This window comes from Schistocerca piceifrons, chromosome X (assembly GCF_021461385.2).
Source record: "Schistocerca piceifrons isolate TAMUIC-IGC-003096 chromosome X, iqSchPice1.1, whole genome shotgun sequence".
NCBI lineage: Eukaryota > Metazoa > Arthropoda > Insecta > Orthoptera > Acrididae > Schistocerca > Schistocerca piceifrons.
The window spans coordinates 898,940,949-898,968,941 of NC_060149.1; the positions used below are offsets into that span (position 1 = coordinate 898,940,949).

General features: G+C 43.0%; 1 protein-coding gene and 1 non-coding gene across 2 annotated transcripts in view; one reads left to right on the forward strand and one right to left on the reverse strand.

Annotated features, from left to right (window-relative positions):
* LOC124721206 overlaps nt 1-27,993 on the reverse strand; it is a 1,098,625-nt gene that overhangs the window by 549,618 nt on the left and 521,014 nt on the right. The window lies entirely within an intron of this gene.
* Nucleotides 23,065-23,139, forward strand: Trnas-uga. The gene has a single exon. It is a non-coding gene; the product is annotated as a tRNA-Ser (tRNA).

Sequence of the window (27,993 nt, forward strand, 5' to 3'; positions counted from 1 at the left end):
GCAGCGATGTCATCTTCCATTACGATAACTAGATCTCCTAAGTTTGGATACGCCAATGACTGGGTGCCGGCAGCAATACACTGAAATTTTGAAGAAACGGAAGCCATCTTAACATCTGATCTGGCGATAATGGGTTCATACTTTCGCAGATGGGGACTGAAACCAAATCCCAACAAGGCAGAGACGACTTGCTTTCATTTGTGCAACAGAGCGGCAAATACACAGCTCCAGGTGTATTTTGGTGACAGACTATTTTACCACAATCACCACCGATAATATCTAGGGTTTACAGTGGACTTGAAATTGTCCTACAAGGAGCATCTGGAAAACACCGCTGCGAAGATACTAACTAAGGTGTGCGTAACAACCTGGGGCTCCGCTGCTGAAACTCTGCTGTCTTCATCACTTGGGCTAGTCTACTGTGATGCGGAGTATGGTGCTCCTGTATGGCTCCATAGTGCGTGCGCACGCACGCACGCACGCACGACACACACACACACACACACACACACACACACACACACACACACACACACACACACACACACAGACACGAATTCTCGACGCACAACTGAACAATGCAATGTGAATTACAGTTGTACACTAAGGTCAACCGCCATCGAATGGCTATCTATATTGAGCCACATCGGCTCCCTGGACTTCGACGAAAATCAGCTCTACTCCGTGAACTCACAACTCACTATCCATCAAGCTGTTGTCATCTTAGAAACAAACTGGCTTCGATCAAGAAAACCATCCATGGAAACAGTCATGGAACAGCACACGTCTCAATTCCACGTAACAGACTGACGGGAACGAGAATGGACAGAGGATTGCCCTTCACATTACCAGAATTTGCCCTCCATAAGAAAAAAACCCCGTTGGACTAATCATGCAGAACATGTACAAAGTTTAACAGAATATTCACTAATCATGGCAGAAGCATGGACACTCTTTGTGGATGTGGTAAGGCTCCATCTCCAAATTGCGATTGTGGAGCAACCAGGCAAACCGTTCGTCACATAGTCGCAGAATGTCGCAAAGGGGCCTATCGCGGTACTTTCGACGATGTCCCGAAGGCAGCGAATGACGCAATTGATTATATTAAAAATGTAAATGTCTGTTTATAAATTACATGTGTTATTGATTTTATTATAATTAAGACTGTGCTTGAAAAACTATAACATAAATAAATAAAAAGTAGGGTAACTCTCTGTATCAGAAGCAGTGTTCTCAAGTGTCGTTCTTCTGTGGTAGGATGAGCAAGACAATGAACTCAAGTTTGTGTAATATCGCTTGATCTGAACCCGACGGATGATAGCGGGCGCCCTATAAACGATCAGCTCGTGAACTACGAGAACTGCGTGATGTGCTTAGATATGTAGTGCAGCATACGTCCAGTAACCTAACAACAACTTGTCGTCTTCACACCACGCATAACCGTTGCTCAGTTGTATTCAGACGTGGACCCACATGCTATGAAAGAGCGGACATAATATTTGGCATATTAGTGAAATTTTTTGGGGCTGATTTCCACTTAATGGAACTTCCGGTATGTGCCCTCGTGGGTTTCTGTCATGGCTTCTGCAGAGGGCAGTTATCTGTTTTGCTAGTTTAATTATCAGCCTGCACTCAGAAATTCTATGGTAGTTTACGAGAAGAAAGTAACTACAGAACTTTGAAATTCGATACAGAAACTAGCGTATGTGGTAAGCCGAAATGCAAGTAAGCAAACGAAATATGGCGTATGGAAATCCGTAGATATCAGTTGTAAACTGATTAAAGTTCCTCAGGAGCCAAAGACTTATGTTGGTCATCGTTATTAAAATTACTTCCTTAAAAGGTTCTGTACATAAATTTAGCTGATCATGGATTAGCTTGAAGTTCAGATGGTCCATTTAATTTCTCAGTCGACATTCACCCATCTGCTATCGTCTACTTACGAGTATTTACGTAATGTGAAGCAGCTTATGACGATGTACAAACAGCATTTGAGGTACTATGTTTTGCCTTAACTTTTGATAAAAATTTCACGGCTTTGTTTCCCCTTCCAACAGTGTTTACGGAGTTTCTATACAGGTCGTCATAGCGTCTAACTACACATAAATTTTCTGTCATATTTCGTAATTTGTTTGAGCAAAGATCTAAGTTGTTATACCAGAATTAAGACTACATTATTGAGCACTACCAGCACCTCTTCATAATTATTTCTCCAGATTAGTGTTTGTCTTTGTGTCATTGTATTAGCGTAACCCCGTCGGTGCCTTTTGATTTTGTGTGCCACAGTTGGTATTCTACGCAGAGGTGAGAAGACGATAAACGCATAGTCTGTCTGCTTCATTCTGAAACTAAACAAAGTACTGTTTATGTCATGCAGAATGCCGCTTACTTCGCGAGCTAAATGGCAGCAGTCATTAACGACGACGATAGCGCATTCTCACATTAACACGAAGTTATCAAAATTACCCAAGCACGCACCTGAAATTACACTCGACGATTTACCGTGGGTGTTTCTCTTGTAGTGGAGTATAATAGCGTTTTCACTGCTCCCCACTTGCTTAACAGCTAACAGTTATGAGGTATTCCTGCTGATCGACAAGCCATTGTGCGTAGAGATTTCCGTGAGGACGTATCTCCATGCAAGTCCCTATGGTCTGGAGAATTCACTTTATATCAATGTTGCGAACGAAAATTTATAACGAAGTAGACGCAACTGCTTTGTCGTGTAGATATGTGTCGTGCTGATCCCAGAACAGTTCTTAGATTACGGACAGCAAATAAGAAATCAAAATGTCTCTTTAAACTTCTACAGTAATTTGTACATTGCAGCGCTTGCGTGTCCAAAGGAACAGGCACTGCAGCGACTACAGCCGTTACGAAATACATTAAATATATTCGCAATTCCGATTAAGGACGACCGTCAGCTGTAGAATGGAATGGCGACAGTGAAAATTTGTGCCCGACTGGCACTCGCAAGCGCATTTGCCGCTAATTGCGAGCGCTCGCCTCACCATTTGGCTATCCGTGCACGACTGAGGACCAGGCCAAACTTCCTTCTGTTGTCGACCGCGCATCTGCAACCTGTACTCCTACATCCATTATGTAAATTCCCGTACAGGGGAGACATTTTACTTGAAAGTCGCTTGCCCGGTATCGGCGGATAAATACGATATTGGATGCCTCTATTATTGCGAATTACGATGCAATGTTCCTTCCGACGTGCATGCAATATCGTACGTATCCGCCGACACCGAGAAAGCGACTTTCAAGTAAAATGTCTACCCGGTACGGGAATATACATATTGGCTGTACGAGTACAGGTTGTAGACGGATGGTTGACAACTTACGGAAGTTTGGATCTGGTCGTCAGTCGTGATCAGATAATTAAATGGTAAGGCGACCGTTCGCGGTAAGTGGGAAATCGACGTTTGAGTCCCAGTCCCGTCACAAATTTTCATTGTCGTCATTTCATTCTACAGCTGATGGTCGTCCATATTCGTAATTACAGATACATTTAATGGAACACTAAGTGGCACTCCGTGACTCATCAGGGAACATTTTCGAAACCTGCAGCTTACTACCAGGCAACCAACGTGATGTATCACTTGCGAAAAGTATCTTCCAATGGTTCTATATCGTTAGTTCCTTCATCAAGTGCTGCTAAATTTAACATTTTTCATGTGATACGAATCGTCTGGGCAGCTCGATAGCCATTTAAACCAAGATTACAACCCATGCGTTGAACATCCGTGGTGTTAATAACACATACTGATAAAGGTGCGATTATTTGATGGCATTTCGAAACCTAACGCACCAAATAGATAACCTGATGGCTTCCTATCAACTGATAATGATGGAAGTCCGAGCTGCAGAAGGAAGCATTCTGACTGCTACCTCTATCGTGTTACCAATGTGCACGGCATCCGTATGTTTCGTGTGATAGGCGACCTTCATGTGCCTAGAGCATTCTTACTCAGTGACATCCATATATTTTAGGGTACATAATGAACATACATGATAATATGCCACGCGGGGTAGCCGTGCGGTCTGAGGGGGTTTCTCACGGTCCACGCGGCTACCACCGTCGGAGGTTCGAGTCCTCCCTCGGGCATGTGTGTGTGTGTGTGTGTGTGTGTTGTCCATAGTTTAAGTTAGATTAAGTAGTGTGTAACCTTATGGACCGATGATCTAAGTAGTTTGGTCCTATAAGATGGTTCAAATGGTTCTGAGCACTATGGGACTTAACTTCTGAGGTCATCAGTCCCCTAGAACCTAGAACTACTTAAACCTAACTAACCTAAGGACATCACACACATCCATGCCCGAGGCAGGATTCAAACTTGCGACCGTAGCGGTCGCGCGGTTCCAAACTGTAGCGCCCACAACCGCTCGGCCACTCCGGCCGGCGGTCCCATAAGATCTTACAACAAATTTACATGATAATACTTTTTGTTACGATGTGAGGTGTCGTGTATAGGTATGAGGATACTTCATGCAGATCGTATTCGATAACTAATGCAGGGATACAATCGCACGACGCCTCAGTGCAAAAACGACTTAAAGGAATTCATATACAAGGTGTCTCTCCTAAGAGTCGTTAGACGCGTTCTCTCTTGTATTTCAGCAGATATTTAAAATTTTGTTTTTGCGTTCTGCAGCTTGAGTCAGCCCAAGCAAATAATGGTTATCGTGTCTTTGATGCGACACTCAGCGTCGGTTTGTTTCCCGTTACAAACAAAATGTTTTTTAAATCGGGATATTACGTTCCCATTCGATAGAACTGTCCCATATTAGCTTATATTTGTTTTACCGATGCGTATTGACAGGGACAGAAACACGCGGCAGCGACAGCACTGCAATGGCCCGCGCTCTCTGCTACCGCCCAGCATGCAGCACAACAGAGCCGCTGCTGGGTTGCTGTTTATGCTTCGTGTTTTACTCTCCCTGTTAATACACACCGAATATCGGACTACACCACAATTTTGGAGCGCTCTATCGAATGGGTACGTGAAATTACGATTTAAAAATAGTTTTGTTTGTAATGGAAAACAGACCGACGTACGTGACGAGCAGTATTTATTTGGGCTGACTCCAGCTACACAGTGCAAAAACGATATCTGCCGAAACACAAGAGACAATGCGCTTGACGTCTCTTCGGAGAGACACTCGGATTATCATGTGTCACCGAGAGCTTTTGCTGGTACATGTGTTTTACTTTCTTTAAATATGTTCGAATTGTGCGACATCTTTCCTTGTTTCTTTTGTCTGGCTTTTCTGGGATTCGACAAATTTTATTTTATTATTTAACTTCGTCACCATATGCGTTCCTGACGTCACACTCGTCAAGGTAACCTAAAAGGAGGAAATTGTGGGCGCCTTCTGTCTGTGAGTCGTGTAAACTTTGTTTTTTATGTTATCGCAGCTGAGATGAAATCATGTGTGGAGTCACCAGAATCGACCACCATCCAAAATGTTAAAATCCAAAGAATCGAAACTGGTTTTGAAGTGTAAGAAAATGCAGGAGAGAAGACTCCAGTGCTATGGACATATCACGAGAATAGATTGACGTCACGTTGCAAGGAGAGTGATGGAGATGACAGTGGAAGTCTCTAGGGAAAGAGGAATGCCTCTAATGATATGGGCGGACTGCATTCGAGAGGACGAATGGAACAAAATTGACGGAATGCTACCCGTAGGAGTGGAAAAGTGGGAGAAACATTCCAGAAACGTCGACTCTGATTAAGGCAAGCAAAGGCACCGAAGAACGGCATTATTCCCCGCACGAGCGGGTCTGGGGTAGTTCTGCCGCCTAGCGCAGGTCTTTCTATTAGGCGACATGCGCGTCGATGATACTGAGACGATATGATGAGGACAACGGGAAGACGTAGTCCTTGAGCAGAGAAAATGTCATACCCGGTTGGAAATCGAAGCCGGGAATCGTGGGCCTAGAGGCTGCAACGCTAAACACTCGACCTGAAGTTATCGTATTTTGAATTAAAAGGTCTTATGAAACCGCCTAAAAATCGCATTCAGAATGGCCGGTGTACTAGCCAACTGTCATTAATTCCCTGTGAGCATTCGAGCTGTGTCTGGTTCCCTGACTCACAAATCAGCACGCTACGTGGTACGCTGTGGTGGTGGTGGTGGTTAGTGTTTAACGTCCCGTCGACAACGAGGTCATTAGAGACGGAGCGCAAGCTCGGGTTAGGGAAGGATTGGGAAGGAAATCGGCCGTGCCCTTTCAAAGGAACCTTCCCGGCATTTACCTGAAACGATTTAGGGAAATCACGGAGAACCTAAATCAGGATGGCCGGAGACGGGACTGAACCGTCGTCCTCCCGAATGCGAGTCCAGTGGATATGCTGTGCAAACTGGGCACATTGCGGGCACTACTTGCACAAAACATATTCGAAGGGCGTCTTTATCCTAATATTCATCCGAACGATTTCACATGTTTTTAGAAATAATGCATATATGTAAGCTTAATTTACACTGAGGTGGGAAAGTCATGGAATAGTTACATGCACATATACAGATGCGGCAGTATCGCGTACACAAGGTATAAAAGAATAGTGCAGTTGCAGAGTTGCAATTTGTATTCAGGTGATTCATGTGAAAACCTTTCCGACGTGATTATGGCCACACGATGGGAATTAACAGAGTCTGAACGCGGAATGGTAGTTGGAGCTAGACCCATGGGACGTCCCATTTCGGAAATCGTTGGGGAATTCAGTATTCCAAGACCCAAAGAGTCAAGAGTGTGCCGAGAACAACAGATTTCAAGCATTACCTCTCACCACGGACAACGCAGTGGCCGACAACCTTAACTTAAGGACCGTGAGCAGCGGCGTTTGCGTAGAGTTGTCAGTGCCAACAGACAACGAACACTGCGTAAAGTAACCGCAGAAATCATTGTGGAACGTACAACAAAAGTATCCGTGAGGACAGTGCGACGAAATGTGATGTTAATGGGCTATGGCAGTACACGAAAGATGCGAGTGCCTTTGGTAACAGGACGACATCTCCTGTAGCGCCTGCCCTGGGCTGGGGACCACATACGTTGGACCCTAGACGACTGGAAAGCCGTGGCCTGGTCAGACGAGTCCCGACTTCAGCTGATGATACGGTTCCAGCTTAGTGCAGACGCCACGAAGGAATTGTGCAAGCTGGTGGTGTTGGTGTCATAATCGTGCGAGCAGTGCCAACACGGAATGGACTGGCTCCTCTGGTCCAACTGAACCGATCACTGATTCTAAATGGTTATGTTCGGCTACTTGGAGACCATTTGCAGCCATTTGTGGACTTCATGTTCGCAAAACAACGATGGAATTTTTATGGATGACAATGCTCCGTGCCACCCGGCAACAATTGTTCGCGATTGGTTTGAAGAACATTCTGGACAATTCGAGCGAATGATTTGGACACTCAGATCGCCCGACATGAATCCTATGGAACATTTACGGGACATATCGTGTGGTCAGTTCGTGCAAAAAATCCTACACAGGCAACACTTTCGCAGCTATGGACGTCTGTAGAGGGAGCGTGGCTCAATATTTCTGCAGGGAACTTCCAACGACTTGTTGAGTCGTTGCCATGTCGAGCTGCTGCACTCCGCCGTACAGGGGGCGGCATTCAGGGCGCTGATGGTGATGCTTATTGTCTATCTTTAAACTGCTTCAGCTGTTATGTTAATAAACTGTGTGACTTATATATTTCCTAAAAAATCAGAAGGAGTAAGGTCTACAGTGCCACAGAAATGAATTCATTTAAAACGAAGCACAGCATCAGACTCACCCCGAATGTGGCAGAAAATACGACTGTGTCTTTTAAGGGAAATTAAGGCAGGCATCCGCTTGCAGTGATTCAGGAAGCACACAAACAAGCTAGATGTCGACTGTCATATGGGGATTTGAAGCCCGATTCTCAAGAATTTGAGCTGTGTCGTAAACACTGCACTTTCTCGCTCGGCAGTCTTGTCGGATCTTGAAACCTCTATATGTGCAGTTTTCCTTCACCAATAATTTACTTTTCCCGCACTCACTGCTTTAACACAGCGTTTCAAGTTTTCAGTTTTATCTCAGACATATGGAAACATGCAGCACTATGCATCAAGACACAAACGAATTAATGATACTAGCTGCCTGTGGGCACTGGTTTAAATCCAAGGGGAAAGCTGAAAATGAGCGCCAGACTGGGATTCGAACCCAGGTCCCCTGCTTGCTATGCAGATGCGCTGACTTCTGCGCCATCTGGATACAGTTGTCAGCGCACGTGTACGGACTGCACTAGAACGCCTCCCGGGTCACTTATATTCTCAACTTATCCACACGCACTTGCCCTTCATCCTCATTACTCGCGGCATTTCGCCGATTCCCTGAAGAGTTCGAGCGTGAAGTGATTATAGGTCGTCTTATATGGTCAACGCATCTGCCCAGTAAGCAGAAGACCTGGGTTGAATCCCAGCTAGAACGAATTTTCACTTTCCCCATCGATCTAAATGAGCGCCCACTGGCAGCTAATGTCATTCATTCCTGTGTTGTTGTTGTTGTGGTCTTCAGTCCAGAGACTGGTTTGATGCAGCGCTCCATGAATAAAGCTGGATGCCCTCGGGAAAAATTACGGCTGTAGTTTCCCCTTGCTTTCAGCCGTTCGCAGAACCAGCACACCAGGGCCGTTTTGGTTAGTGTCACAAGGCCAGATCAGTCAATCATCCAGCCTGTTGCCCCTTCAACTACTGAAAAGGCTGCTGCCCCTCTTCAGCAACCACACGTCTGTCTGGCCTCTCAACAGATACCCCTCCGTTGTGGTTGCACCTACGCTACGGCTATCTGTATCGCTGAGGCATGCGAGCCTCCACATCAACGGCAAGGTCCATGGATCGTGGGGGGATTCCTGTGTATCTTGAAAAATTAATAAACGTCTACGAGGTAAAACTAAGGGAAGTTTGCTGTGTACAGCCTTCCAAGGTGCGATTTTGCTGTAACGTCACAGACATCACTCCACAGAGTGCCCCGGGGACTGGGTGTTTGTGTTGTCCTCATCACTCCGTCATCATTCATGAAAGTAGCTAGGCTGGACAGTGCAGAGACTGGGATTGTGTACGGGCACTGATGACTGAGCAGTTGAGCGCCCCACAAAACAATCACTATCCACAGAGTGCGCCAGTAATACTACATTGCGTTATAGTACCCTATTCAAGTAATAGTTCTTGGATTGTCTGCTGGAAAGAGTTTTCACCACTATTGTGGGATTCTGTCCAGGTCACGTTGATGATGTGGAATGGTACAGTGGTACACAAATAGGAGGATAACCGATCAGAGACCATAGTAATGCTTACAAGAATTATGAAATTCTAGACCTGCGACCACTCTTCTTTAGAAATAATTTTTTGTATTTGTTATCCCAAAAGTGAAAATATTTGCGAATGGTGCGTTAGAACGAAATAACGTGAACATCCGGTTATGTAGCAGTTACACCGACAGATGGTTCCCAGCGTGGAGAGCTACTTACCTGTGGCGAAGCGTTTCATCTGCCGCAGAGGCTGATTTACGCAACGAGGCCAATGCCCCACGGCCCCTGCTGAGGAACCTATTCACATGCTAACGAATAGGTCTGCGCGCTCAGCTGACATCAGCTCATGCGGTAACAGATGCTCGAGCCGTCTGCAGCTCTCGTCGGGACGTGGAAGTTGTGGAACGCATGTTCTTTTTTTATGTCTGGAGGTGATTACAATTTAACCTCTGGCAGAATATGACAAATCGTTCATTATTATTTAGCATATAAGACTGTAAAAGACAGAATTGTGAAAAGTCTTTATTACTACACTAAATTACTACACTTTGATAATAGTGTAAGGAAATAACTTAAAAAATTAACGTCCCTTCGAAATCGCGGTTATTTCATGTAACTGACGAGGAGCGAGAAGAAGAAAAGAGCGTGTATTTTGGAAAGAAAAATTTATCATTTGGGAATTTGGGTGAATCGATTTACGGAAAACCATGCTGAAGGTAAGTCGAGGCGACGAGACAGGTATTAGATTTCCAGTACTTCCGAATGCAAGGCTCCTTCGGCGATAGTGACTTAGAGAGAATTTTGTAGTTATGGTATAAAAAGAAAGCTCTACCACAAACTAAAATACCCATCAGCGATTCACAATATTAGACCACCTATTTACGTAACCAACGAATATCATCAAGGGGAGTGCCATGATTAAAATTCTCTATGCAATAACTCCGCTCAAATCGAATTCTCACCAAGCTGAGTTATGTTTTCTGCTGTTTCTTTGAATGAATTCAAACGAATATCGGAGAGAAAGATACAGCAACATATTTAGAAATGTGTTTCGAAAGTAATACACAGAGACTAACAAATGTTACTTGTAATGTGAAGAAAAAAAAATCTGAATGATGTTTTTGTTGTGACTTGGCAAGACAGCCAAGTCACAATGAGAGGAAGCCGAAAGGCACGCGCTTAAGCTCACGCAGGCTGGCGCGAGGTCTGGAACAGTTAAGGGAATTAATAGTAGCAAATAAAGTAAGTAGTTGATATAATACTTAACTTTAATCCACAATTGTAGAACATCTCTCTTGACGGTCCATGTTATAACCACAATATAAAATATTATCAAATGCTATGGCGCCTTGCTAGGTCGTAGCAAATGACGTAGCTGAAGGCTATGCTAACTATCGTCTCGGCAAATGAGAGCGTAGTTGTCAGTGATCCATCTCTAGCTAAGTCGGCTGTACAACTGGGGCGAGTGCCAGGACGTCTCTCTAGACCTGCCGTGTGGTGGCGCTCGGTCTGCTATCACTGACAGTGGCGACACGCGGGTCCGACGTATACTAATGGACCGCGGCCGATTTAAAGGCTACCACCTAGCAAGTGTGGTGTCTGCCGGTGACACCACAGTTTTATTCGAACGACGGACACAGAGAAATACAGCAAACTGACAATTCCGATAGTCGATCTGTTGTACCGGAAAACGTCGTCCTCAACACAAGACGTTGTCAGAAGAGAAAATATGGTCGGTCCTATCTCAAGTATGTGTGAAACAACCATTACCAGACAGTATACGGAAATTACTTAGCAGGAAATCTTAGCTTGTAGAATGGTTAAGGAGGCAGTATCTCCATACTTTCGGAAAGGATACGGACGAAACTGCTACGAAATGCAGGAAGACGCGCAGGTTACCGACATTGGCAGCTAAGATTATCAACTCTCTCTTACAATACGCGCCGGCCGCTGTGACCGAGCGGATCTAGTCGCTTCTGTCCGGAACCGCGCTGCTGCAACGGTCGCAGGTTCGAATCCTGCCTCGGGCATGGATGTGTGTGATGTCCATAGTGAAGTGTTGGCAGAAGAGCCAACACCGTTTTGCTAGAGGAGGCCGAAATGCACGCCTTTAAGCTCGCGCAGATTGGCGTGAGGTCTGGAACATTACAAGGGAATGAGAACTTAGAAAAACGGACGCAGTTGCTGTAATACTTAACTTTAATCCATAATCGGTGTACATCGCTCTTGACGGTACATAATTTCCATTTCAATATAAACTGGTAATGGCGCCTTGCTAGGTCGTAGCTGAAGGCTATGCTAACTATCGTCTCGGCAAATGAGATCGTATTTGTCAGTGTAGCATCGCTAGCAAAGTCGGCTGTACAACTGGGGCGAGTGCTAGGACGTCTCTTTAGACCTGCCGTGTGGTGGCGCTCGGTCTGCAATCACTGACAGTGGCGACACGCGGGTCCGACGTATACTACCGGACCGCGGCCGATTTAAAGGCTACCACCTAGCAAGTGTGGTGTCTGGCGGTTTAAGTAGTTCTAAGTCTAGGGGACTGATGACCTCAGATGTTTAGTCCCATAGTGGTTAGAGCCATTTGAACCATTTACAATACGCAGACAGGCAAAAATATGTTTCCTTTATATCGTACGAAATAAGTCACTCAAGGAAGTAACAACAATCAGATACTGAAATGGCCGTGTACATAAATTTAGTTGTCATGGTAGAAGATCCCAGGCTAAGGTTCATTCGAGAAATTCTTTAAAAGTGTAGCTTCACTATGAAGTAAACTGCTTTCACCTGATCTATTCTTCAGTATTGTTCCTCTGCCTTGAACCCCTACTACACAAGATTGAAAGAAGCATTCAGAAAATTCAACAAAGACATGTGTGATTCGTGAGAGGTTTTCTTTAGTGACACAGATCTGTTTATCAACTTTCGGAGAGAATTATTATTGCAACGATACTGAGCACGACAAAAATAACGCTATTAAATTCCCGACAATTCGTCTTCCGAGATTAGTCAAGGAGTACATTACTAAGTTCCACCTATATACAGCATTGTGGATGCGAGGATAAAATAAGAGACGTTCTGTCTCATAAAACTGTATACGTGAAATCACTTTTTTTAATCACATTTTATACACGGAATAAAAGTGCGATGGAAAATTACTGACATATTATTTACCCTCAGACGTACAAAGTAACACAAGCTAGTGAAGTAAAAACATAGATGTAGATCAAATACAGTTTGTTGCAATGGTGAGAATGACAGCATCATCATCTGATTGTAAAACAGGAGATGTCAGCAACGGTTTCTTTCGTATTATTATTGGTAAGGAAACGTTAATTTCGAGTAATGTGGATAACTGATTCATAGTATTTTGTTCGAGATTCATGTCAATAATTATTTACATCTACATTACGAAGTGCGGTAGTGAAGAGGGCTGGAACGCTGTTTACAATCAAAACTACATGAATACAACGACCTTAAAGTACGTAGAGTACCATAGCGACAATATTTTCCAACCTATATATAAGACACTAGCGGCAATATTTTCCTTTACATTGCTGAACTTTGCTGTGAAATGGTCAGAAACTACCTGCTTCTGATCTATTATATACTGTGGTTTGAAAGACATCCAGTCATACTTCTGATCGAAAATATGGTGAAGTAAAAGAAAACACCTTTATTAAATTTTGTTTCCCTCGCCCGAAAACAAACTGTACCCGACTAAATTTTTCCATGACGATTTATCAAAATTCGCTTGAAGAATGAGATCAGAGTGCACACCCAGTTTGAGCAGCCTGTTAGGGAAACATCTTGTTGCGCAATGGGGCCAATTGAGCTGTATGAGCGCCGCAGTTCCGCCTAATCCAAATTTGAGAATTAATTCTGTAGCGTAGACCATGATCAGAATGTTTCTGAAGACTATCTGAAAAAGTAGTTGCACTGAGTATTTTATAAAATGGCTTCGTTTTGTAATAAATGCCGTACCAGAATATGTTTAACAATGATTTGAATCTCTCATCACCATATAGAGTACCATGGTATTTGTACATAAGGATATTGTTTCATAATCCGTGTGTTCTTATTATCCGTTTGTCTCGCTTTACTATGTGCATAATCGCTTTTCTCCAGTTTGTACCCACAAAAATACACAATGACAAATTACTTAGGGACCAAAAGACCAATGGAAAGATTTGTACCTTCAGACTAACCCCTAAAATGTTAGATTTAAATTGTGTGTCATCTGATAATCAGATGAGCAGGGACCCTCACACCGAATGGGAACTGTCAGTTTAATGAATAAAGAAACTTCTGCCAGTGATAGAAAAATCTTCTGCTCCTTTCTGCATGTACTAGGCATTCGCTCGTTACGCCCTCTTGATTGAAATGATTGATCCTTCCGCCTTTTCCTCGGTCTTCCTAATGATGTTCTAATGATTCATCATTAATTTTGATATTCTGTCGTCTTCCATTCTTGTGACTTTGTCTTTCCACTTGTTCCTATATTCCTTAATCTGCTCTAACTTTTCCTTCGATTTCGTCTCTGATGTCAGCATTCCTCTTCCTGTCGATTAGCGTTTACTCATTTACTCTTCTTAGGAATCGCATCTCCAGTGCTTTTATTTCTGATTAATTACTTTTAGTTAAATTGCACGACACAGTTCCATATCTTGTGGATGGTGCTGACACCGTTTTGTAGAACTTCAATAGAGTTTCCGTCCTTACTTTAGTTCTGAGAGCTCTATAGATCGTTCCGTTAGTGTAATTAAATCTTTCTACTTTCTTTTATATATCCATTTCAGCCATGCGTGAAATAATAATTCCTAAGAAATTGAACGACTTTACTCTTTTTATTTTTTGATCATTTATTGCTTTTTCGGTTGCAATTAGCTCCTGGGACCTGAAAGTCATAACTTTAGTTTTATTTGGTGATACTAATAGATTGTACAACGTAGCTCATGTCGATAAAATGTAAGTATCTGTCTGGAGTGTGTTCTCGCTATCAGCAATCAAAATTGATCGCAATGTCATAGAATAATTCCTTTCGTTGAATTCATAAAAATAAAAACTTATTTTACTTATCCATTTCGTTAACGTGTCGTCAATACAAATATCCAAAAAAGTGCATCCATTTCTTACTCCCTTGTTTCCCCTGATGTTAGATTTTAAATTTCCTGAATGGCAATTTCTGATTCTTGGTACATGCTTTCTGCTACCTTTATTATGTGCAGAGGCATTCTTCTTTTGTTCATTGTTTCCCATAGTTTATCACTGTTTACTTTATGGAAAACTTTCACATAGTCTACAGATAGTAAATGTGTGTATTGAACTCTCTGTATTTATCAATGATTTGTCTAAAAGCCAACTTCTATCTAAGCACCATCTGCCTTTCCTAAAGGCCTTTTATTTTAGAATATATTTTATACCATGTGTTTAGCAGGGAGATGCCCCTATAGTATTTGCAATTACTCCGGTTCGTTTCTTGTATATGGGTGTTATTATAGTTAATTTCCAGTCCACTGGAATTGTTTTATTTGCCTAAGATACGTATTTAGTGATTTCTGTGTTAATTCCATCACTGCCCAGCGTTTTTCTATTTTGTATTTTACATATTACATCTTCTGATTCCTTTGTTTCTGTTCTATTGCTGTCTTTTCCTCTTGTTGCTGAGTGTTATTTTTATCGAGATTTTTGTTTACATTGTCTCCTGCTGGCCAAAATTTCTTATAGTAGTCTATCATTGTGTATTAATCATCACTTCTATTCTTGCACCATCTCTTATATTTTTATTCAATTTCTTCATGATTTTGTAAGTAGATTCCTATCTACCATGAATATCATTTTCACTTCCGAAATAAATGCATCCCAACTTTCTTGAGTAATGTTCTGATATTGTTCTTTAGCTTCTTTAGAGAATATTTTATATTCCTTCTCATTTTCAGCTGTCCTGTTCTGGAACCATTTCGAATATCTCATTAAAAAGAAGGTTAGGTAACAGAAGCTGAATTAATTGACTGATTTCCTACCAAGCTGCCGCTGAAGCATATATTTACAGAAAACCGTTATTGAAAGTGCACCCGCGTGAATTTTCCACGGATTAGCTGAGTTACGAATGCTGTAATGCCGTCTTGAGTGAAAGCAGCTACATCAGTGATCAGAGTTAATGGAATTATTCGGTGAACAACCGTTTTGCACCCTCTGAATTCCAGTTGCGTAGCATCTCCTTCCTGAATGCGTTTTATCCGCTTTGATGGCGCGGGCGCACGCGTGTGTATATGTGTGTAATGTTAACACCAGTAGAACTTCCTCGTGTGAGCCTCGTAGGACTATGATAACTTACCAAACTCTACTTACTCAAACTCATTGCCATTTCGGGCTTTTGCGCACTCACAAGACATATTTACTCACAACCCACGTATTGCTATTAAAACCCGAATAAATATTCGGTAGTTTGGTACTCTGAGACTAAAGAAGAGATATCTTATTGGTAACTTCACTTGAGCAAATGATAAATATCACTTCATTCGCGCCAGATGCGTTTTAGCTCATACTTTCAAAAGTCTCTGAAGTGTCTTCCAGCCTTATCATAGTTTTAAACAGCTGTTTACAGTTATTTTGCGTTATCTATCGCATATATTTGTTATCCTTTTAAGTTATAAGCAGATTTCTTTGTTTGGGGGAAAGTTGGGATTCAAACCTCAGATTTTTCTAAAAAATCGAGATTTACGCCGGGAATTTCCTTGTTCTAGTAGTATAATAATCAGTAACTTTTGCTCGCGATGTGGGCGACAACTTCTACACCTGCGGACACTTCTCATTCTCTGTGAAACTAAATACTCCAAAAATTAGCAAGTATAACGATATTCTAGTGTTTCTTATTATTACCCGATTTTGACTGTCTTATGCTCAATGTCATGTATTTCTTGTGTAGTATCTGATAGTGATGTGATGGCGGATGGTCCTGAGGCCGGGGGAGCTGAGAGAAGGAAGAATTGATGCAATGGAGTTGAAGAATAACTTTACGTGTATGTTTGATTTATTTTACTACATCTGTAAAGCGTATTGTCACTGATCCGTCACTGACAATAATTTGGCCATTCAGCAGATTTTCATTTTCTGTTCTTGCCTTTTGAAAGTGGTGATTCTCCTGTAGTGTTAGTAGTGTGTGCTTATTTTTCATATTGCCATGACTGTATGTGTAATTTTGTTTCTTTGGCACCCAGTAAACGTAGAATAGCGTGTTTTATATTTTCAGCTCCTAATATTCTTTTTGAAGCGGGCTTTGCAGTTTCTGTCGTTCTCTGTTACGTACTCGATTGTGAATATTAACATACAAAGGAGGACTAAATAGGTAAAACACACAAGAAGAGGATAACAGGTCTTGATATTATCACAAGCAGCATGAAGAATTTACTGAAAAAATCCCTAATAAACTTCATATCAAGATATAAACGTGCGTAATCTATCTCTATACATATTTTAAATTAAAGTTCCCCGCTGCTGTTTGTTCAGGTTAGTCTCATGAACTAATCTAGAGGTTTTGATGATGTTTTCGCAAACATGTAGGCTGATTCACGAAGAAGGTTTCTGTATGTAATTTATTACCGCAAATAACGATCAGAGCATAGTACAGGGCGATTCAGTTGCCCCTACCGCTGTCGTTTTATTCAACTCAGAATGTTATACCTAACCATCATAAACCATGAGCTAGATTTTCATGTTCTCTCGCTGGCTACTCGCAAACTATTCTGTCCTACAGAAAAAAGTGAACAGGACCTTTTTGTAGAAAATTTAATGTAGTTAAATTCTGTACTGGGATACGTTTCCGCTAGAGGCCAAGGTTTTCCAGTTCTTCAAGAAAAACCTTCAAAAGTGACCTCCAGACGCATCTCCGCCGAACACTCACTCCTCACCAGTAGGGATTTTTAGAATGCCATTCGTGGCAATCCCTCCTATCACTGTTCAAAAATTTGAAAGTTTGCAACCACAAGAACTATTACCATCGAGCGAGACCACGCAGTGGTTATCACACTGGACTTGCATTCGGGAGGACAACAGTTCAAACCCGCGTTTGGCCATCCTGATTTAGGTCTTCCGTGATTTCCCTAAATCGCTTCAGGCATATTACGGGTTGGTTCTTTTGAAAGGGCATGGCCGATTTCCCGCCTCATCCTTCTCTAACCGGAGCGTCGTTGTCGAAGAGACGTTAAATACTAATCCCCTCTTCCTCCTCACTAACTATTGGCGATATTAGACCTTTTTTGGTCTTTGTTGACTGGGCTATTACGACGCCAGCATAGTCAGCTACTTTGTTAACATTATTTATTTAAACGTACTCGTCAGGGTAATGAAAGGAAAACAAATTTTGTAAACGTTACGCTAAAACTAATTACACTGACAATTCGTTCCAAAGTTAACCCGTACAAAAACAGTAGTTTCATATTCACAAAGCCTGACGAATACAACGAAATAGTTGCTTGTTTTATGCTATTAAAATTCACAAAACTGTTAGGTGAATTTTACGCTAAGGGCAATTTTGCAATTTATGCGTTCTCGATTAAGCCGGTGGCGTATATATATAACTCGAAAACTAAGAAGCCGGCCGTAGTGGCCGATCGGTTCTAGGCGCTTCAGTCCGATAACGCACTGCTGCTACGGTCGCAGGTTCGAATCCTGCTTCGGGCATGAATGTGTGTGATGTCCTTAGGTTAGTTAGGTTTAAGTAGTTCTAAGTTCTAGAGGACTGATGACCTCAGAAGTTAAGTCCCATAGTGCTTAGAGCCATTCGAACCATTCGACAACTAAGGCCTCTGGCGAAAACATATCCCTGCAGAAATGCATTAAATTTCCTACAAAAAGCTGCCGTTATTTTTCCTGTAGGACTAATAGTTTACGCATAGCGAGCGAGACAATATGAAAAACTTACGCGTCGCTTATAAAGGCCAGCTATAACATTGCGAGTTGCATAAAACGCAACCGGTAGGGGCAGCTGAATCACCCTGTATATGCATTGTTATGTGCTCCATATTTAATTTGCGTTGCAATGATATATCGTGGGAATGGTGGGAGCTATGAGTTGGCCAAGTTCAAAGGAGGAGGAATCTAGTGGGAAAAGCACTAAAGTAAACAAATGCCACAGTTCCAGTGAGCACCTAAGCCTGATCAGAATCTATGTCGGGCACAGTAGCCGAGTGGTAAAGCGCATGTCTAGAAACCGAAAGGTCACGGATTGAATCCCGCTTGGACCACGAATAATTCAGCCTGCCTTTGAACCTAGCATTCACCTCTCAATGATATGGAGACTTTCCAGAAACGACTCGTGGCTCGGATTCCAGGTTAACTGTAGGTCCCCTTTCCCCAGTTGAATAACTGCGGTTAGGCTAGAGTCATGCAAGTCAATGAAGTGACGTCCACTTGAATGACTTGAAGTATTCCACCAGCCATTCGGCCTCACATAATTATTATTACCAGGCTCCCTAACTCTATACATATCTTCTTCTTCTATGTATAATGTAAGGCCTACCATCGAGTTTTTCTGTGTGTATGTGAGAGCTAATCTCAGGAAATACTGTAAGGATGTTAATACGGTATGCACTAACCAATAGACTATATAGACTGATTCATGAGGAGGTTTGTGCATATAGTTTATACCGGTACACCAGGTAAGTCGTCCGGCTGTAATACCTAATGCTAATATGGCGAAACCGGGATGGGCGGCTAGTAATGTGCAGAATTATAGGTGCTTGAAACTCATAACAAGCGAGGTTCAAGCTGCAAACATGTGACGGATTACTCAGTGCTGCAGTGTCGTAATAAAACTGGAGGTTATTAGTAGCATTATGTAAAACCGAGAAACTTTGAGTTACAAATGCTACGTATTAAAAGCAACTGCATTATAATGGAAACGGAGAACGTGCGTTAGGAGGCACATCTTTCACGGAACTCTTGGTACAAGAGATAAACAGTTTTCTCGGAATTACTGGATTTCTCTGGCAGTAAAGACTATTCTTTCTAACTTCATAAGAGAGACACGTCCAAATTCTGTCGAAATGACATCAGCGAAGGCATTCTGCTAATAGGAAAAACCTCCTAGTAAGTCTAAACCTTTAAGACATTTCCTTGTTGAAAAAAGAGTGTCGTTACGAATCGAGAGCAATTCCGTATTGTCTTTCAAAGACAAGAAGACTACGTACCTAAAGGTCTACTACGTACAGGGAAGTCTGTTACGTAAATATCCATTTGAATCAGCCTAAATAACTATTATGTGTGCGGCAGTAAGATTACAGAGTATTATCTGGGTCCATCATGTAGCAATACCCAATCAGAAACTAATTAAACTCCGCCGGCCGGTGTGGCCAAGCGGTTAAAGGCGCTACAGTCTGGAACCGCGCGACCGCTACGGTCGCAGGTTCGAATCATGCCTCGGGCATGGATGTGTGTGATGTCCTTAGGTTAGTTAGGTTCAATTAGTTCTAAGTTCTAGGGGACTGACGACCTTAGTAGTTAAGTCCCATAGTGCTCAGAGCCAATTAAACTCCGTGATTAGCCGTAGGATGCCAACGCGATCTCAGTCGACCACCCTATCATCCACTGTGTATGTGGGCTTCGGGTATCGGAGTGGAGGGGCATATGGTTAGGGTACTGCTCTTCCGGCCGTTGATATCTTTTCCAAAGCAGAACCCGTATCACTCTACTCAGGCTTTCTCAAGGAGATGAGTGCATCCCATACCATCTTCCCACCAAGAGCAAATGGTTTTCACTGTGAAAGGCAGTCGCTTTGTCGCGAACTACTTTCATACATCGTGCAACCGCGCACCATGCGTAAATCACTTGTCGAGTCACAGAAGATCAGTTACCAGCCGTCCATGTCCGCACGAACGATATATCTTCGCAAACAGGAAAGGACAGGTATCTCTCGGAGCAATGCTAAAGCTTTGACCGGTGTCGACCAATCAGAGCGCTGGGCGCACGTACACGGTCCAGTCACATTAATGTGACCTCCACCTATGTTCGACGTCACAGTGAGTAACCACTAACAGACGGCAGGTAGCACCACTAGCAGTGGAGGGTATATAAAGCGTGTCGGGAGGTGGGGAGCGGTAAACAGTGCAGTCGTTGTCGTAGCGCAAAAGCAGAGCCATTTATCTGGAGCCCAAAAGGGCACACAGGCCAAGGGTGGGAGCATTTCCGAAATGGTCAGGTCTATAAGCAGTTCGCGTGCCTCAGTGGTTAAAGTATACCGTGCATGACAAAATGGCGCTACCCAAAACTGGCGCAGAGGCAACTGCGGTGCACCTCGGGTCATAAATGACAGGGACGAATGACGGCTGCGGAGATGTGTACGGGTGATTAGACGTGCAACTGTTGGGCACCTGACCGCCCACATGAGCCAACAGGCTCCCAACAGTGTCTCCTCAGCTACTGTTCAGCGAACGTTGCTGCGTATGGGCCTCCGCAGCAGGCGCCTGGTTCGTGCTGACAGCTGGTCATCGGCGGCGAATGCTGGAATTTGCACGCCAATAATGCAACTGGACGTCCATTGAGCAGGGAGAGGTGGACTTTTCAGACGAGTCACGTTTTATGCTACATCTGACAGACGGCCATTGGCGCGTTCCGCGTGAAACGGCTGAAGGCAGACATCCTGCAACGATCGTCGGAAGGGTTCAGGCCGGATGACGATCTCTGGGTCATTTCGTCATTCTGGAAAGCACAATGGATCAACGCAAGAATGTATCTATACTTGGGGACCATTTCCACCTCCACATATAGTTTGTTCTTCCTCGGCGCGATGACATCTACCAGCAGGGCAGTGCAACGTGTCACACAGCTCACAGTGTACACGAATGTTTCGAAAAGCACCAGAATGAGTTTGCCGTACTCCCTTGGCTACTAAACTCACCAGATTGAAGCCCAATGGAGAATCTGTGGGACCACCTCGATTGGGCTGTTCGCGCCAAGGATCGTCAACCGAGAACTTAGCGTAACTGGCCTCGACTTGGCTCCACATCCTTGTCGGTACCTTCCAGAAGCTCACTGACTCTCTTGCTGCACACTCCGCATCGGTACGCGCTGGAAGAGCTGACAGGTAACTGGACAGTGTAGGTCGGTGTCGGTCGCCTCGTTCAGTTTGAATAACAAAAGGACTTTCGTCTCGTCTTTTGACATGGGCAGCCCACCAGAGCTATACTGTCTTCACTATTTTGGGAGGACGGATTCAAGTAGCAGCTTTCAACATAATTGTGATACTGCAGCAAACCCTCAGTATTCGGCTCCCATTCACGTGATCGGAAACCGCGGGAGCGTTAAAGTTAGATAAAACCCTGTTCTTTTCGGGTTGCATTTTGCATTTGGCTTTCTATGGATAGTGTTGTATCTTTTTCTCGTTTTCGAATGCATAAGATCATTTAGTGATCAGTATCCGTCTCTGAGTTAACCATCTGTACGTTCAAGTGATTTACAAACAGATTCTTTCACTCGCAACGCTATTCTTAAACAGTAAAATTATTTTTACGTAATTTGTACCCTAATGTTCCGAAGGGATGTTCTGATTCGATGTTTGTCCTTAAATATAAGGGTTAACTTTGTATGTGAGCTATGTTCACGTATATTACTGGATTTTTCATACATTTGGGCTCCGAGAACTCACTACCTTACGGTTTTCCTTTTTTCACAAATTCTACCGTACGTACCTTACTCACCTGTTTCAATACATACTATTTGTTTCATTCAAAACGTGTTCCATTCACTTATGCTGTAATTTGTTCAGGGGCTTCGGTATGCATGCCTGCACCGATTGCGTCTGTCTTCCGTAAGAAATTTTCAGCAATCCAGGTAAGGCGATGTAGCTGCTGTTCTTTGAGTTATACAGCGGCAAAGACGGTTTCATAGTCAATTACTGCTTTCACCAACAAATTCTCTGTTTTCAGTTTATTGGCAGTGCACGCAACAGACGACAAAAACATCTGTCCTGCACCAAAGGACAGTTTTAATACAGATACTTTTTGAGGCCGTGTAGTATGAGGTTTGCCGTTAATGCTCTATTTCAGTATTCAATATGTTACTTCCGAGTAACCCCCTTCCCCCATTTCTGTCGCGCTGTATGTAGGATTTTCCATCACCTAACTCAAACTTCGAAGACTCAGGTGCAGTTCTAAAAGACTGGCAAGCTTACAACCGTCTGGATTTAAATTGGGTCCTCCACGTAGTAGTACGAAATGCAAACCGTTCAGTTTCGTAGTCGGACTCCCAAAACACCAATGACCAACTGAATGACACGTGGATTACCTGGCAGGGCGGCGTCCGAAGGTCATGCTGATTCACTAATCTCACCCATAGCTCACTGAGATTGGTTTTAAGGGTGCTAAAAGCGTGTAATTCAAGGATGTGCTAAGTAGGATCGACCTCAAATGTAAAGGTAGAAAGAAAGGTTAAGGATTTAACGCCCCGTCGACAATGAGGTCAATGGAGACAGAACACAATCTGATATGAAACTTCCTGACAGATTAAAACTGTATGCCGGACCGAGACTCGAACTCGGGACCTTTGCCTTTCGCGGGCAAGTGCTCTGCCGCGCACACTATCAGCGCACTCTCCACTGCAGGGTGAAATTCTCATTCTAGAAACATCCCCCAGGCTGTGGCTAAGCCATGTCTCCGCAATATCCTTTCTTCCAGGAGTGCTAGTTCTGCAAGGTTCCCAGAAGAGCTTCTGTGTAGTTTGGAAGGTAGGAGACGAGTTACTGGCAGAATTGAAGCTGTGAGGACGGGTCGTGAGTCGTGCTTGGGTAGCTCAGTTGGTAGAGCACTTGCCCGTGAAAGGCAAAGGTCCCGAGTTCGAGTCTCGGTCCGGCAAACTGTTTTAATCTGTCAGGAAGTTTCATATCAGCGCACACTCCGCTGCAGGGTGAAAATTTCATTCTAGAATTCATTGAAGTAGTGTTGTATAGAATACATTGCCAGTGTGGCAAACCCTACATTGTCGAGACAACGCGCACAGTGCGTCAAAGATGCACTTAACATGATGGCCATATTCGCTTTTCACAGCCCAGTAAGTCGGCTATGGCTGAACTTTGTACCTCCACAGGACATTCCTTGGATCATCGGAAATCTTGGCCTGAACTAGCAATCTCCAGTGCAAAACACTCGGCTGAGAATGGCTGAATGGTTGTCAGCCGAAATATCGTGGCAAGAAGTCAACGTAATCCGGCTGCAACCCCCAATACTCATAGAATAGTACTGTACGTCTGCACTTACAACGTATGTCCGAACTACTCTCAGAGTAATTTTGTTTCTGTAACTCGATCCAATTCTGTAGTTATCATCATGTTACAAAACATTTAAAACATGTAACTACAGTAACTGACGGCTCTATAACCACGTTTAAGATTTTCATGCTCTGTAAGCCTCAAACAACTAGACTAGTTTTCATAACTAGGAGAAAACTCACGAAAGCAGCAGAATCACGGGAATACATAAAAACGATTGAATGAAAAGTTGAGCGCATTGTATACGCTGCAGTACTGCACAAAAACCCTGTATTGAAACCGTCGATGCGAAAATATCTTCATGTGGTCTCTACATAAGAGAAATCAACATGGATGTGGGTATGGATTGCTACCGTTAATATAAGGGCGAGAGATTACAGCTAGGATGTAAAACGTGTTATATCGTCCTTTGAGGCGACAGCTACTGGAGCAATATGTGTTGGAGCGCCATTGGAGGATTTAAAGTAGGCCGCACTTAGATATAAATGGACAAATGTTCAAATATTGATGCTTCTATTATTCATAGGCTATTGTAAAAAAAAAAAAATCTAAACGCTATGTAGCGTATGACCTACATTTTGTTATGTAGATACGGAACCGCGAAACCATCCCGGGTACGGTCTTTCCTCCGTCATCGAGTATGTGGCGTAGAAGACTTCATCGATGCGGGATGTATAAGAGGCTACCAGGCACATGTGTTCTGCTCAGTTTTTGTCACAGGATGGCGCGCCAACATGCACATTGTACTGTGGTTCAATGGAGCATAAGAGGCAACAGATGTTTCTAACTTAGCATGAAGCCGACACCCGTTATCTTTCACCTCTCGTCCGTTAAAGGCGTGCCTTGTGACGAGACAGTATCTCGCATTATCGTTATTTTTGCGAGTTTCCTGGAATTATTTACATAAAATATTGTACATTACGTTTGTTTATGTTTGTATCCTCAGTGCGCAAGGGGAGATATAAATATTTTACTTTTTATAGGAATTTTTTGTATTGGCTTGCAATAAGGGGAAATTAGATAGATTCAGATCTTATCCGCGTTCCCTGTTAATGAGCAATAGTCTGGTACGTCGGCCAACATGAGTGTAGATTTTTATGTCGGCCAACAAGAGTGTACATTTTTCTTCGGTCACTTCACACATGTCTGTCAAATGTCAATCTGTTTCTCCATCCCATTCCCAGATACACGGCATGTAAAAATTTAAAATGTGAAAACACATAGTGTACGCGACCGATGATGCATACTGCTTTCGCTTTCCTCCGTTGGCTTTGTCTTGCTTCGGGAAGAAGATACGGCTGCACAATTCAAACAAAACTGATTATTACAATATCTTTGTATCTGAAGTAGCACAGTGCGCATTACTGTAGTAGTGTTCATTTTATCATTATATTTTTTTGTGAGGCATTAACGTCTTATCGACAATGACTTCACTACAATCTCTTGTTAAGTTCTTGCAAAGAATCAGACAGAAATCTTGCTACAGGATATGTCCTCATTTTGCTCAGACTTCGCGAAATTCAAGCGAAACCTGAATCAAGATGGGAGGACCGACTTATCAACCCCGCTGCTCCAAAAAACAGATGTAATATTTAAAGAGACTCGTAGCTACCCACCAACGGTTTCCGAACTGCTGCCATTCCCAGTCTACGTTCCTGTCCCAGTAACATAACAGTCCATGCAGAAGCTACTTGTTTAAGAGACTATCCATTATGGTGGAGCAAAAAATCCTATCGGCTCCTTGAAACGTTATGTTAGTGTTCCAGTAATATTTTGGTATGGTGAAACTTACTAAAGCCTTATACCCATGTTTAAAATATAATTATTTGGTTCGATGATGGCTGATACATTTTATCGCTAATTATAACCATAAAAGGCTGTGCTTTCTGTTTATTAGTATCTTAGGTGAACCAATTTACTTTCAAAGATGAAACCACATTCACGTGAATAGTTAAGAACGTGGAAGCAAACTTGATTAAAATTTCCAAACATACAATGTTTGCTGTGGGAACACTGAGCTCATATACGATGGAAAACAGGCGTTCCTTTGTCACCCCGTCTCCTATGAAGCATGTATCATAAATGTAGGACTACTCTTATCGCAGGATGTAATTTCTTTATATGAACTGTGCTATCGGAAATACTAATTTCATTTACGCAAGAAAATGACAGTGAAATACAGTTTCTCCATTGACTTTTGGCATCTCAGGTGCCATACACAGAGCAATGGGTAACAGTAATATAGTCTAAGTGTCGTGTATTGTAGGTTGCACATTCGCGAGTTGTGAACATCTCTATAGGCGTTTACCTTGTAAATACGTAGCACCAAGTACTGCGTATTGTATGTAAGACATGAATTCGACAGGATGTGGCGTCTCTGTATTCCGGCTGTACCTTCCAAGCGCTTGAGGCTGCATAACGACTTCGGCCTACACTTTTAAGTATTTGAGAAAATACTGTATTCGCATAGACATGAGCTACATCCAAAAACCGAAGCCGCTTCGTCGCCCAGTTCCCATCATAATTATATGCTGTTTTTAAGCGACGTAGTTGGCTTGTACTACATGCGGCGAGCAATAAATGTTACTCATGTTGTTGTTCTTTTTCGCCAAAGCATTAGCCTACTTAGAGTGCTACTGAGTTTGGTTCGCACATGACTACATGTTGTATGCATGAATCAAGTCATCTACGTTTTAGATTAAGGACTGCACAAGAATAACTTTTTATTTATTTATTGATACAGTTTCAGCTGTTATCTAGATTCTAAAACTGTCTGCTATGCTGATTTACGATTCTCTTAATTGTACTACATATAGTGGTAATCATTGGCAGAAAGACGAAATAGTTCTCACGAAACTCCGGTGAGTAAATTTAGAGAGGCTGTATTCGAAGATGACGCTGCGCTCGTTATGTTACCACTATAGTGTATTTAGTGCAGGAATCATGAGAATAAGGTAAAAGAGTTAGTGCATTCATAGAAGCATATACTGGGTGTCCCACCTAATTCTGCCACCTCATATAATTCCAAAATGAAACAAAATCTGAGAAATCCAATCGTACGGGGATGCATCTATGTCAGGGGCTCACACAATGGGCAGGAATGGGCAGTCCATAAAAGTAAACAAACGTCACTCTCAACCCAAAGTTAGGTTTATTTGAATGCCACATCTATGATTTTCTAGGAAATGAAAACTACAGGTGGAATTGAGTGATAAGGCTTGGATCTAGTTTCCTAAACAAAATTATTATTTGTCTATAGCCCACAGAAACTTCAGGTTTGTGCATTACATCCAGCACCAAAACCGCACTCACAAATAACTAGTAACGTCACGTCCGAAGAAACTGCGTCGCTTCAACAGATGTTCAAAGTGGCCACCGCTTGCATCAGCACACTTGTGGAGGCGATGAACAAGTGAGCGTCGCACAGACTGCAGTGTTTCTACAGATATTGCCGCACACGCAGTAGTAATACGTTGCATACTGGGCACTGTCTGGTGTGTTTGGCGCTTCGTGATACACACTCCCTTTCACTGCGTCCCAGAGAGGAAACTCTAATGGAGTTAGGCTGAGGGACACCACGTCCTTCACGAGGAGGGATAGAGTGCCTTGAAGAAATGATGCATGTCGCTCTCCGTTTAATGTACCCTGATAAAAATAGTGATCTACTACACGGGTACCAATGATGCCGCACCGAACATTGACATCCCGCTGTCGCTGATGAGCCAGTGGAGCTTCTGCATGGACCAGCAGTGCGTGTAATTTGTGAAAGAAGCTTCACCCGTAAACAACGTATTGCTTAAGAATTCAAGATTACCTTACAACTGCTGAAGTGCAAAACGACAGAATTCAATATGGGATTCAAAGTTTCTTGGTGGAGTGAGATACGAAAAGGATGAAACGTATGTCTATGAAACATTCTTCACACACTACTGCTGCTTACTCCAAAACTGCGTGCAATTTGTCGTACACTCGCCTTGGGATTGTGCCTGCAGCAGCCAGAATAGCAATTTCGTTTCCATTGTTCGTCGCTATGTTTGGACTGACGTTTTCTGGGAGCCCAGCTGCCTGTCTGCATGAGGTGTGTGCAGATCTTGGCAATGGTACGAGGTGAAGGACAACGTCGATCTGGGTAGTTGTTGTACAGTCTAAATCTAAATCAACACTCCACAAGCCACTGTTGCGGTGGATACTTCTGGTACAATTAACTGATCCTTTCTTCCCCGTTCCACTCGTGAATGGCACGTAGGAAGAATGATTGTCGGTAATCCTCTGTATTAGCTCTAATTTCTAGAATTTTTTCCTCGTGGTCATTTCGCGAGATGTATGCGGAAGGCACTAATATGTTGCTCAAGTCTTCCCGGAAATTACCCTCCCGAGATTTCAATAGGAAACCTCTCCGTGATGCACAACGCCTCTCTTGTAACGTCTGCCAGCGGAGTTTG